General features: G+C 38.9%; 1 long non-coding RNA gene across 1 annotated transcript; it reads right to left on the reverse strand.

The window, feature by feature from the left end:
• Positions 1 to 51: 51 nt before the first annotated feature.
• LOC149000575 (uncharacterized) lies at positions 52 to 13,840 on the reverse strand. The gene is made up of 3 exons (XR_016170669.1): positions 13,762 to 13,840; positions 3,256 to 3,341; positions 52 to 3,129 (listed from the first exon to the last, which is right to left on the reverse strand). It is a non-coding gene; the product is annotated as an uncharacterized LOC149000575 (long non-coding RNA).
• Positions 13,841 to 14,289: the final 449 nt, after the last annotated feature.

Below are 14,289 nucleotides of genomic sequence, written 5' to 3' on the forward strand. Positions count from 1 at the left end.
ATCTGCATCCATTGCATTTGTATTCGTTTAAGTGTGTCTTAATCTAGAATTTTTCTTACCAATAAATATTTGTATCCTTTTGGTAAGCAGTTTCGGACTTAGATAATTTAATTATTGAATGCAATAATATTTTGATAAAAATTTGTCATTTTTTATTCTCTAAAAAGGATTGGTAGTAAGATTTTTGGAAACCCATAACTGGAAATTTGGAAATAGGAAATTATCCTATTAGAGTAAATTGTTAAACATTTTCTTCTCTTAAAACGGCTGATAATTCGGAAGCGAGTAATTGGTAATTGAAAATTAGAAATTAAAAAAGAGTGCCCATTAACAAAGATAGTTTATTGGATCGAATATGCGATAAAGTTTAGGATTCGATTTAGATATTTTTTATAAAGTTCTGTTGGATATTGTATTTGCATTTGAATAACGGGTTTTTCTTATTAAATTCAGATTCGGATAGTGGTGTGTTCGAGCAAAGTCCAATCCATTTATAGGTCCAGAAGATATGAATAACGTTAACGTCCTTGTAAATATTTCAGCTTCAAAGAACACGTAAATCCAATAAAGATTGAAAATTCCAAACCCAGTGCCAATCTCATATGCAAATTGTTCATCCACAACTTTTAAAATAAATCATAAAATTTAAGAAACATAATGAACAGATTTGGTCGTTGACAAATGATGCACTTGCAGTACCCTGTCGTGCAGTGGCTTTTGTTTTTTATTACTCTTTTCTGCAGAAGAGCATGAGATCATTCAGTTAATAGAACCAAAGATTGAGTGATCTCCTTCTGTTGATGATAGAGATTTCCAAGCACAGGAACAGAGCATAATGAAAAATATCTGTGATTCAAAATAGATGCTCTCTTAGGGATTTTTTGGTATCAATTTTCATTTTTTTTATTTTATTTATTTAAAAGAAGTTCAGTTAGGCTGTAATTTAGGATCTAAATTCAAAATTTTTACTTAGTTTGGGTTGCAATGAAAAGGCCAAATCAGATTCCCACATTAAAACACAAGCCGATGATAGCTTCATCCAAAAATGATAAATAAGATTTTTAAGCCCTCAAGTTAACCAGAATACAACAAACTCTTGTCTACAACAGATTTCAGTTTTTGCAAAGCATCATAGGATTCCAACCACATAGAGATAGGTTTGGAATCTCCATGCAGTCCAACTTTTTCAAACGATCATTTAAAATTTCAGATTCGAGTATTGCTCCTAGGGCAACAAGAACTCTGCCTATCTCAAATTTCAGACTATTTCAAGAAAGGGTGTCAATCAATCACTGAACAAATTTAATGTAAAGCCAGATCACAGGCAACCCAAACCTAATATGTTGCAGTGACCACAACAGTGACCACAATCCCAGTGACAGGAGTCAACTAGCAGCTAAACAAAATGTTGCAGGCTTATAAAAGCATATATAGTCAGCAAATAACACAACTCAAATCTATCAGGTGTAGGATTTGAATGGAGCTTGAAGACCATCTCGAATTACGGTTTATTATAGGTAAAAGGTTGCTAACAGTCTCAGATCAGTAGGGCATCTTATTCTGAGAAACCAATAAGTAATGAAACTATAGCGTAAATGACACATACCAAACCAGCCAGCAGATCCAAACCCAAATTGGGATCAAATGGAAGGTACATTAGAAGTCTACTCTAAATATTACAGGAAAACAATGATTGCATCTACCTTTCAGACGCCTAAAGTTGCTGCAGCCCGCAGGAAAACTAGTTGAACTGTCCAGCCACAAGGAGAATAGATGACTTCTTTTAACTTGATCAGAAAATGATACTACAACACCAGCAGTTAACTGTAGCCTTCAGGAGGGACAACTAACTTCAAAGTATCAGCATCAGCAGTTCTTAGGGTGGGGACATCAGCAAGATCAAACTAACAGCAGGAACATGGCATAAACTGCCACAGGTGTAGGCTGTTCTCTCAACCAACAAGCAATCCCTCCAGCAGTTTATGGCTTGATGAAGAACTTCAACCAGGTCTGTGAACCCAACTATGTGACCTCGATTCTGAGTTGCAGACTTGGATATCAAAATAAATAAGAAAAAGAAATAAGTTCGACCAGAGAAAAGGACGGTGAAACAGGTAAAGGGATTGAAGGAGTTGGCTATCTCCAATTGGGCATCAATTGTGGGGAGACTCATAGGAATCAATATAAATATAGATCCAAGTTTCTAAAATCACAACAAAGACTTGAGTTACACTAAACTTACCTTATTGTTCGACCAGTAGAAGGACTTACTAAATATGAAGACCTTTTTTCTGGGACGAATAAATATGAAGACCTAACCTATTTGCTAAGCAACTAAACTAGAAGTGACTTGCTCCCTGAGACAAAGCTTCCCCACAATTGAGGGACACCAAACCGAGCACAATTGGGCTGGCCCAGTTCCAAACTGGTTGGCGCTGTGACCCTATGATCTGCTTCACTTATTGATGTGATGGACCAGAACTATCATTCTTTCAGCCTGTGCTATTCTTGTTAAAGAGTTGATCTACAAAAGAAAAAACTTAGGTTTGAAAACTTTAAGCATTTTCCAGGCTCCAGCCACTAAAAAGAAAAAATCAAACTTCAGGACAATCTTAGTGTCTAAATCACCAACACAAATTCAGATACTTGAAGCATAAAAGAACCTTGGAGAGATAAGTGATCAAAATTAAATCTCAAGCAATAACGTATCTTCCCGACTCTAATATCATGAACAAATTTTCAGATTTTTTTATACATCCACAAAGTAGAGAATTCCTGAACTAAATTTCAAACTTTTAGACCACATAAAAAGTTTCATTCACTAAAACAGAAATCAGACTTCACTCCACCCACTGCACAGAAGAAAGGGAGAAAAAAAAAATCTAAACTAGCAGGTAAAACCAATCAGTACCAGTTACATCCGTAAGGCTGAAACTAGAGTTCCAAATTTGAAGTTTGGAAAGAGGACACAAGAAGGTCTAAACTAGGATACCTACCTGAGAACAAGATAGCAAAGCACTCAAAAGAATCCAGAAACTACTCCTCACCAGGCTTTAAACCTTTATGCTCCATGCTCTCTTTTCTCCCGCTTTTCTGTCTCCTGTCTCTCTGCAGCCATGTATGTTGATCCTGATAGGGAAAATACATAGAGAAACACATATTTATAAGTTTCAACAGAAATGAAGAACATAAATACACCACAAAGACAACCAATAATTAATGTGGACAGGAAGAAAGCAGAGATTTGTTCAGTACCCATTCCATGGAATAACCTCTTCCCAATTGAGCTGTAGTGCAAAATTCTACATCAAATACCATGTCTCTGTTTTGAAATGCAAACACTAAAAGGAAATTGGTTAACTACTCAGAACTAATCTAAGCTTCTCCGAGATACCAGAGTATCACAAAGCAGAAATTAATTGCAAACAAAGGAACAAGTTTTCCAAAGAAGATACTTGTAATGTGAGCTTTGAGTTATTTGGGTTTTCTTGTAATTCTGTTTAGTCATAGGAACATACCGGTAATTTCTATGTTCCTCTTATCATAAATAGAACATTACTCCTCTCATAAGACAAAAGTCATTATTCTCAGATTTTTCCCATTTTCTCTTGTTAATGAAGAAAATATCGGATAAGATTTTGAAAGAGGAAAGCCAAACCAGATTCAACCAGAAATAGGAATACCATTTCTAAATTTCCATAACCAAATATTGGAGACTCTTTGGAGAAATCCTTTAGAACTCACATGCAAAGAGATTTGATTCGGACAAAAGGTGGAAGAAGACGACATACTGGATGGAAAATTAAAGAGAGTAATATTACAAGGATCTGGCATTAACTGATAACTTCGGTTTTAAGCCAAATTAGGGTCTGATCATCTTTTGATAGTGAATACTGATGGAATAGAAATAACAGCAAATTAGGCTTTGATTTCTGGGTTTACGGAAAGAAGAAAATAATGGAATCTAGGGTTTCTAATGTTCAGAATAGGCAGCAGCTAGGATCCTATTTCCCTTATGGTGAGAGGAATATTTGATCCAAAAAGGGGACAATTTTGATGGCTGGTTCCCCCTATGGAAGTTTAAGAGTGTGTGGATGGTTTCCAATGACCCTGGGGGTGGGGGACGGGGTTTTTAGTATGGTTTATGGCTTAGAGGATTAGGAACAAAGGAATTGAGTTGGGAATAATCCAAACTTACTGTTGTTGAATATCTGGAACAGCAGCTTGGTTAGTGTTGAAGTTGTTCTTGATCTGTTGCAGAGGATAGCAGAAAGTAGAAGATGCTTCAAGGGATTAAATGGGGCAGACTTGACGAAGGCTGAAGAATTTGATGGAAGGGGATTGGGAGATAGAATAACTCCTCAAGGCTAAGAAATGCTCCAAACCACACTCTAATTCAATAAACAACAAGTTCAATTGGGATGTTACAACTATTTTTACGGCCACAATTGCCGACATAAAACTGAAATTAAAACAAAGGCTCAAAATTGAACTAGTACTCAAGCTTACAATAGGATCACACTGTCAAATCCTAATCCAAATTACACTCCATCAATCAGACACGAGAACCAAGAAAAGAAAACATGACAACACATCCGTTAGGATTATCTGAGCTTATTTAAAGAACACGAAAATGCCAACTAGAGTATTTCATAGGTATCTCCAAGGATACAGAATCTAACAGAAAGCAGTCACCTGTATCTACTATCTACATCCAACATTACAAACGACCCATGAGAATAAGTGCAAATGTTTTATTAGTCATATCAAGAATGCTTCCAACATAGCTAAGATAGTCTATACTAGTTTGATATGCTGAAAAGAGTTTGGAGTCAACCACCTATGCAAGGCTAAGAAATGTTGAAAACTACACTCTATTTCAAATTTCAATAAACAGCAGGTTCAATTGGGAAAGAAGAAAACAATGAAATCTAGGGTGTCCAATGGTCAGAATAGGCAGCAGCTAGGATCCTATTTCCCTTACGGTGAGAGGAAGATTTGACCCAAAAAAGGGGACAATTTTGATGGCTGGTTTTCCCTGTGGAAGTTTTAGGTTTGTGGATGGTTTCCAAAGACCCCGGGGATTGAAGGTGGCGGTTTTATTATGGTTTATGGCTTACAGGGTAAGGAGCAAAGGAATTGGGTTGGGAATAATCCTAATTTACTGTTGTTGAATATCTTGAACGTGGTAGAATACAATCCAAGGTTGTGACAAAAAGGCTGGAGTACATAACTTCTGAAGCATATCGTCCCCAAAAAGCAAGGTTTCCCTGGGGTGGTTTTTTTTTTTTTTTTGGGGGGGGGGGGGGGGGGGGTTGAATCCAGGTGACACTACTGAGGCAACACCTGAACTCCAAGGCACCACCGAAGTGTTCTCAATTCTCCATTCTCTATATCTAGAAGAGAAAAAGGCATGGCGATGGAACAATCGTCGAATAATCCATTGAATCTACTGGAACTGCAGCTTGTGCCCATCAGCACTTTCTACAAATGGCACGAAAATGAATACGATCACCAGCAAAAAGACATTTTTTGATAAAACTGAGAAGCTCCTTGGGGGGAGGTGTCTACATGACTCCTCTTTGAACAACTTGAGTTACAGACTTGGAGTACAAGCAAAACTTCAAAATGGAGATTAATAGAAAAACAATGCTTCTCAAGATGCAGAAATTGACAATAAATAATAGACAAGTTAGTGGAGAACCACAAAAACTTAATAGTCAAGCAGCATACTGAAAACCAAAGGAAGCTGCCATCTATATTGCTTGGGATATTCATATCAAAAAGCATAGGAAGCTGCTATCAGTATTTCTAGGGAGATTCATATCAAAGGAAATGAATATTCTGAGTCATCGATTGGGCTTTCGATGAGGGCAAGGTGTGCTAGTGGGATAGGGTAGAGGGCTTGACCAACCAATCAAATTCAAACAGACTCTCTAGCCTACCCCACCAAGTATCTCCTACACTTCACCCTCTTCATGATCTGTGAAATCCTCTAGAATATTCGAGGACTAAATACCCTTGCAAAGCAATTGAAACTAAAGTTTTAATAAAAAATTCAAAACCTTCCTTTTGAACTCTCCTCAAGACCCGGGTAGCCCTTGAAAATGCTTCCAGAAATGTTCCCCACATCGCCCCTTTGTAGTCTTACATCTCAAACTATGACCCCTCCGACCTAAGCTGCATATGGTTCCTCTGGAACCACACAGTCCTGTTTGCCTCCTCTCTTGCTCCTCCACATCCACATCTCTTCCTCCACCCCTCGAGCCTCCTTCCTCTCCCAAGGATTTGCCCAGCTCATGGAGGCTTCTCGGACCCATCCTGGGAGCCCACATAGGTTTTTGGACAGGGGGTCCTCCCTGTGTTCACATCACCTTTGCTTCCCTTCTTCTCTGCAATAGCAGCAGACCCACCCCCTGATAACCCCTCTTCCCCATCCCCTTAGCTTTCTTTTCCCTTGGATCGCACCCAGCCTACAATTGAGTCCTCTTGCTATTTCCCCAATTCAGCCTAGTTTCCTCGGTCTAGAAAAATTCTGCAGATTTTAAAATTCTGAAATCTGAATCTATTTAAAATCCTGATCATGTCTTAAAGTCAAGATCAATAATACCAGTTCTGAAATTCAATGTGGTTGCTGCTAGAGCAGTCTACTCATGCATCTTAAAGACCCCCTGCTCAAACATGTCCAATGGAGTGTGGACCTTCTAATTAAAAATGTGCCTACCTTCATGTATCTTTGTCCCATGCTAAGCTCAATTGTCCTAGGGCTAAATTTTTATTTTGAATTTTAAGTCTTTTTTTTTAACTAAAGTAAGTATCTGGGACTTTGGCCTAGCAACACTACATGTCCATACAAACCCCACAACTACATGGACTTCATTTTGAGTTTATTTTAGTTTCTAAATTAGTATGAGTTATCGAGTAAACAAAGTTATTTCCTTTGTAGTGTAGGTATCTATTTTTAAGGCTTTGATATAGATTGTAGAAGAATCCTTATTGAAAACAAATTTGATCTGACTAACATTGTAGCTCATAATTGTTTCATTAAACAGATGCCATATGTTTTTATGTGCCAGAAATGTCACAATCTTTATAAGATCCCTACTATTGCCATTGCCTATGCCAAGAGACACCAAAAAAATTGCCACGGCGTAAGCAAGAGGTCGGTATAAACATTCTTGTGCTATTTGTATTTTTGTGACCTAATGAAAGTAACAATATTTATTGGATATGTAGAAGAAATGCATCCAAGGTACGAATAGCAGCTCTAATCACAAAAAGTGAAATGGAGGCCGAAATTAAGGAGGAGTTCAAAAAGAAAAGGCAAGTGATGTAACCAATTTTTAATTAGGATTTTGTGGTTGTTTTTGCCAGAATTGCAAGGTAAAATTTCTGATTCCCCCCCTCAATTCTGGTAAAAACAACCATAAAATCCTAATTAAAATTTGGTTACATCACTTGCCTTTTCTTTTCGAACTCCTCCTTAATTTCAGCTTCCATTTTACTTTCTGTGATTAGAGCTGCTATTCGTACCTCGGATGCCTTTCTTCTACATATCCAATAAATATTGTTACTTTCATTAGGTCACAAAAATATAAATAGCACAAGAATGTTTATACCGACCTCTTGCCTACGCTGTGGCAATTTTTTTGGTGTCTCTTGGCCTAGGCAAAGGCAATAGTAGGGATCTTATAAAGATTGTGACATTTCTGGCACATAAAAACATATGGCATATGTTCAATGAAACAATTATGAGCTACAATGTTAGTCAGATCAAATTTGTTTTCAATAAGGATCCTTCTACAATCTATATCAAAGCCTTAAAAATAGATACCTACACTACAAAGGAAATAACTTTGTTTACTCGATAACTCATACTAATTTGGAAACTAAAATAAACTCAAAATGAAGTCCATGTAGTTGTGGGGTTTATATGGACATGTAGTGTTGCTAAGCCAAAGTCCCAGATACTTACTTTAGTTAAAAAAAAAAAGACTTAAAATTCAAAATAAAAATTTAGCCCTAGGACAATTGAGCTTAGCATAGGACAAAGATACATGAAGGTAGGCACATTTTTAATTAGAAGGTAAGTACCTCCTCATTTTCCATATTATCCAAGTTCCTGCACAAGATCAATTTAGTAAGGTAAGTAAGCATTAGCACTCAGTCTGGTGGAAATTTCATCATAGTCAAACTCAGTCTACAAGTAGAAACATTCGATGCATGCTTATTGACAAATCACTACTGAATTTAGCAGCAGAAATCATTTAAAATATATTAGGTTTTCCAAAAGTTCAAAGAACCATTTGAACAATAAAAAAGTTTCTGCAAATATTATAGGGTATCAGTTACAAATCTTCTTAATATATGTCTGAAATCCTACCTTCGATTCATTTGACATGCTGAGAGTATCTCTCCTCTTATATCAGAGCTCCTTTTGTTGTTATCGAGAGAAATAGAGATGGAAATGGCCTTCGTTTGACCTCAATTTTGTTTTCATCCACCGCATCGTCAGCATAGGGGCAGTTTCTACACCTTAGACTGCTCACAGAATAATCGATCCCCTCTCCTCACAATTCCCCTTTATTTATAAACCACCTAGTGTTAGTTATGGTAACTTCCTCCCCACTTTGTGTCCTCCACATGTTGTTATCCCCTCACAATAGGCAGTAGGATAGGGCTCTCCAGGTAGTTGAGACTTGGCTGGGGATGTGGCCTTTGAACCAGACTAGGTTGTGCTAGAAGACCTTAGGGGAGGAGGCAGATGAAGTTCCAGGCAGAGGTAGAGGAGTCTTTCCAAAAACGGAGCCAAAGGAGGATATTCCTATGAGGGGAGGAGGATCTAGATCTAATCAAGCTCATAATGACGAGGAGAGGGGAAGTTCCACACTCCATTGGACATGCTTGAGCGGGGGGTCTTTAAGATGCATGAGTAGACTGCTTTAGCAGCAACCACATTGAATGAAACACCTAGCAGATTCTAAGGGGCAAAGAAAAGGCACATCTTAAAGCCATCTGCAATGGAGGGAGACAAAGAAAAGGGCGAGTGGGCAAAGGGAGAGGAGAGATCTCCAAGTCCCAAAGGAGCGAAGGGTGTGCGACGATACAGATTGACTCCTCGAGGAGATACAAGTAGACCCAATTAACCTATATAGAGTCTTCTTTAGAGGATACTTTCCAAATGAATTTGAGGAGATTGATAATATTGTAGTCCTTGCTCCTTCGGATGCTAAGGCCTTCTCCAAATTTAAGCCTAAGGATCGAAGCCCATCTAGTGGGGTGGAGGAATTTGGGGGAACCCTGGCCTTTCTAGAGGAAGCTAAAGAAGTGGGATTGCATAACATGGATAATGGATTTTGGAAGATCAAAGATTCTACATGTGAGAGGACTGAAAGACAGATGATGTATGCCCGGATTTAGGGCTAAGGGTATTTTGGGAATTTCCCTAAATCTAAGGGCTGCCCAGGAATTCCAGCAAAGAGGGGGGATGACTTAGGGTGTTTAGGGTATTCTAAAGCTCTGAAACCCCTGCTATAACAGTTATTTCGATCTGACTCTAACTAAACTTTTAAATGAGGGCTTCGAGGGAATTCCGGCTAAGGTAGGAAAGGGAAACTGTCTTGCAGTTTCTGCAATTTCAGAACTGGTATTATTGATCTTGACTTCAAGACATGATCAGGATTTTAAATAGACTCAGATTTCAGAATTTTTAAATCTGCAGAATTTTCCCAAGGAAGAAGAATATAAGCAGAATTTTTCTAGACCGAGGAAACTAGGCTGAATTGGGAAAATAGCAAGAGGACTAAATTGTAGGGCTAGGTGCGATAAAAGGGAAAAGAAAGCTAAGGGGCTGGGGAAGAGGGGTTATCAAGGGGTGGGTCTACTGCTATTGCAGGGAAGAAGGGAAGCAAAGGTGATGTGAACACAGGGACCCCTTGTCCGAAAACCTATGTGGGCTCCCAGGATGGGTCCGAGAAGCCTCCATGAGCTAGGCGAACCCTTGGGAGAGGAAGGAGGCTCGAGGGGTGGAGGAAGAGATGTGGATGTGGAGGAGCAAGAGAGGAGGCAAACAGGACTGTGTGGTTCCAGAGGAACCATATGCAGCTTAGGTCGGAGGGGTCATAGTTTGAGATGTAAGACTACAAAGGGGCGATGCGGGGAACATTTCTGGAAGCATTTTCAAGGGCTACCCGGGTCTTGAGGAGAGTTCAAAAGGAAGGTTTTGAATTTTTTATTAAAACTTTAGTTTCAATTGCTTTGCAAGGGTATTTAGTCCTCGAATATTCTAGAGGATTTCACAGATCATGAAGAGGGTGAAGTGTAGGAGATACTTGGTGGGGTAGGCTAGAGAGTCTGTTTGAATTTGATTGGTTGGTCAAGCCCTCTACCCTATCCCACTAGCACACCTTGCCCTCATCGAAAGCCCAATCGAGGACTCAAGCCTTTCTGTCATTATAGACCAAAAAATGGGAAAACCTGCTTCTGGTTCCCCTCCAGATCGTCTGGAAGCCTCCTTCCCCTCTTGCACTGCAGACCAATCAGTTTTGTCCCTAGGGCAGACATCTAATTATGGAAGTGCTGGATAAATTAGACAAACATGAATTGTACGGGATGCGGTAATCCGCACAGGACGAAAATCCTAGGGCTCATTTCAATCGCGGTTTGGGTGAGTCTAGATCCTTTCCAACCAATCTGCCGATATAGCGATTCAGTCACACTATATAAGTGTGGGGTTACACTGTTCTATCCTAACAACTTCAACTTGTATTAATCTTCAACTGAATTCCTTACAAGGAGGTGGGGGGCTACATAGTCTTACAATAAAGAAATTAGACTTAATTGGACTCAACTACTTGATTTTGATTTTTTGTTTAACTTATAATAGGAACTTGTCAGTAGTTGTATTGAAAATTTTGCCCCAACCACTTTGGTTGTGGTATTGTCGTCTACCGCTTTGTTGCCTAATCGCCTAAGCGGTGCCTCAACTACTTTAGTCACTCTTGTTGCCTTGACAACCATGACTATGGCAGCAAAAAAATTTTTTACCTTTAGAAAACAATGCAGGGCTGATAGTGCATGGGTTGTTAGTTCATAAGTCGAGTACACAAATCCCCTTTTTTTCCCTTCTAGGTACTTGATGCAGATGCAGCACTGATTTGAAATCAATTTTATAGTTGATTGATATGGATATCCGACTTTGTCCATATGTTAATGTGGTCATGGTCTATTCTACGGGCCCAAATTTTCGTGTCTAGGCTTTGGAAGACATAGGTTAGTTAATTGGTTTAATTAGTCTAATTATGATGCTGCCCCTCTTAAGCTACAAAGGTGGAATAGTTTTGTGTTGATCTTTTATTTCAGTTTTAGGTGTCCAAATCATATGTCCAGTAGGAGGTCTGGGATTGATTGTTTTTTAAGTTATTTAGGGCAGCATCATAATTTTTGTGTCTAGGCTTTGGAAGACATAGGTTAGTTAATTGGTTTAATTAGTCTAATTATGATGCTGCCCCTCTTAAGCTACAAAGGTGGAATAGTTTTGTGTTGATCTTTTATTTCAGTTTTAGGTGTCCAAATCATTTGTCCAGTAGGAGGTCTGGGATTTTAATTCCTATTTTTATATGAACTATAATGCTGATTAGAAGTTTATTTATACTTCCGTCATGGAGGAATAAATACTGTGCAGATTGTATGATTAAATCTCTCAAGCATGAGCCCCTTTTGCGATCGTGCTAGTGCAGTGCTAGTTATGCCAATTGTGGATGGAGAAGCTCCAAGAATTGGGCAATCCGAAGGTTTTGGGGGAGATTCTCCCCCCCCCCCCCAAAAAAACCAAAAAAGAGTTTTTGGGGAGATACTTGCTATAGCTGACTGAATAGACAGCCTTTAAAAAAGCCTTTAACAAGTTGATCCTGTCTAACTACACAACTCTTTTATTTTGTTGAGTTTTCATGAATTTTTGGACTTCCTAATGCATCGAAAATTTAAGGTCCGATTTACACCAATCTAACCATTGGATCTGTCCCAAACTTTAGCCACTTCGTGCCCCCAAACCTTATCAGCCAATTTCAATATATGTTGAATTTTCGTACCATCCAAAAAACCCCCAAACAAGAAGCTTCATATCCCTCTAATATAGCTATCCTAACCTAATCAAAATTTTAGGATAAAATCCTTATATCATGACCTATGTGTTTCAGCCCATTCTAACACTTTGTCCTTGTTACCCATTGTAACCCAACCCTTTTCCCCCTGAATCCAAATCAGACCACCTCATATTCATATTGACTGAAGTTTTCACATGGACCATCTTCATTTGTTGCTGTCGATTTTTTCCATAACTGCCCTTAATCTGAGAAACCATTCTATAGCCCATAATAAAAATTCCAAGAAATCCTTTCTTTGTCTCATTTGAGTTGGTTGTTTTAAAGATATTGGTTAACTGTCCCTTGTTCATTGAGGCTGCATCGGTATTTTTATATTTTAGTTGAGCCATGGGGGTAGTCGGGTTTGCAAAAGGACCATCACATAAGGAAACTGTGAGGTCCTAAGTTTGACTTCTCATACCCTTTAGGCCACTCACATCGTGTGTTTAGTGCTCCTCACTGCCCCTAGTAAAAATCAAAGTGCTTCTCCCTCGACCTTTCATATGACTCAGTCCATGTGGTTGTGGGGTTAGCATGAAGACGTAGGGCTAGTGATGTAGCCCAGGGTCTGGGCCAGTCTTCAAGATCCTCTGAACCATCAATGACTTAAGGCTTTAATTCTGCTGTTTAGGACAAATTGCCGGAGATCCAATCAGGCCCTGCGGATAAGCTTCCAACTCCTGCGGCTAGGGTTTTTGTGGGGGGGGGGGGAGACTCTAGGGTTGACTGGGTAAGATAGAGAAGAATATTAAGAGTTAAGGCTCGGCTAAGCTGTTTTAGGGCTGGAACTAGAAGAAGATGATCTGTTTTGACAGTATTTTAATTGTAGAATTATTCTTCAGCTGGGGTTGAAGAAAGTTTAGAGTTTTGAGGTTACTAGGGTTTGGTTGGGTTGACTTAGGGCTGGAGATTGAGAGAATTAATTCCGTTTTATTGTTCTGTAATTTCAGAAGTATTCCTTAAGGCTGGTGTTCAAAATTTAGGTTTCCAAGTTGTTTTAGGTCTCTTGGTAAGGGTTAGGCTTTGGTTCGATTGGGCTGAAATTAGGAGGGAAGGTCCCTAGGGTTCTACATTTTGGCTTTTACCGCCCTAGATTAGTTGATAAATGCCACTGCAGATTCTACATTTCAACTTTTAAACCCCAAGTCTTTTCTATGCACTGTGGTTGTAGGTGGTAGTGGAGAAGAAGTCAGCAAGGAGTTTCTTAAAACTACTCTAATGACCATTAGCTATATAAAATTCAATAGAATCCAACCATTTACAAATAATAATTTGAAGTAATTATGAAGCCATATATCTTGTCTGAGTGTCCACTGAATGCTTGACGTTTGCTGCCACTGCATTTGTTGTTATTCCACTGATTGCATCAAGCTTCTACCGCCAGGATACCACAGTTTCAATTTATTTTGAGGAACCCTTTACAAATCTTAACTTGTTAATGGAATTCAAGAATATAAATACTTGGCTCTTGCATACGATCAGGCATTATACTACACCACTGGGTTGTAAACTCTGGCTCACAGGCCCAGAACCACAAAAGAAAGCAAGAAAACTAAATTGATGATCAAGTGAAAGCAAGAAAAGAGCTAGTGCAAGAAGCGAAGGCTTGAGGGATTACCGAAGAGGTTTGCAGCAGCAGCTTTCCACGAAGAAAACGAAATCTGAGGGATTACCGAATAGGTTTTGCAGCTTATTACCACCAAGAAAGACGAAATGAGGGATATCGAAGAGGTTTTGCAGCTTATTCCACCAACAAAGACGAAATGACTAAGGTTAAGACCCTTTGGCAACTCCACGTATCTCGCCTGAGGCTAGGGTTTTTATTTGCGGCCGATGGCTAGGATTTGACCAAAAACATCCAACGGTTGTGGTAAATCAAGCAAGGGTATATGGGTGAATATATAAATTTGTTTTTACATTTAGATGTTTAACATTTTTTAAATTTACAAATTTAGTCCTTGACTCCACCCGATCCCCAAATTCCAAATCTGGGTAGATGGAGAGGGCGAGAGATCATGTATCTGTATCATCTTTCTCTCTCTCAGCTTTTCATGGTGTTTCTGCATAATATCACTGGTTTCACGCGATTGTGCCACAGGTATTGGGAGGCTAATGGAGAATTCAAGGTTGTCGTTTTGGAGTTTCA

This window comes from Hakea prostrata, chromosome 11, assembly GCF_041222555.1.
Source record: "Hakea prostrata isolate BN-2017 chromosome 11, UWA_Hpros_2, whole genome shotgun sequence".
In the NCBI taxonomy this organism is placed as follows: Eukaryota; Viridiplantae; Streptophyta; class Magnoliopsida; order Proteales; family Proteaceae; genus Hakea; species Hakea prostrata.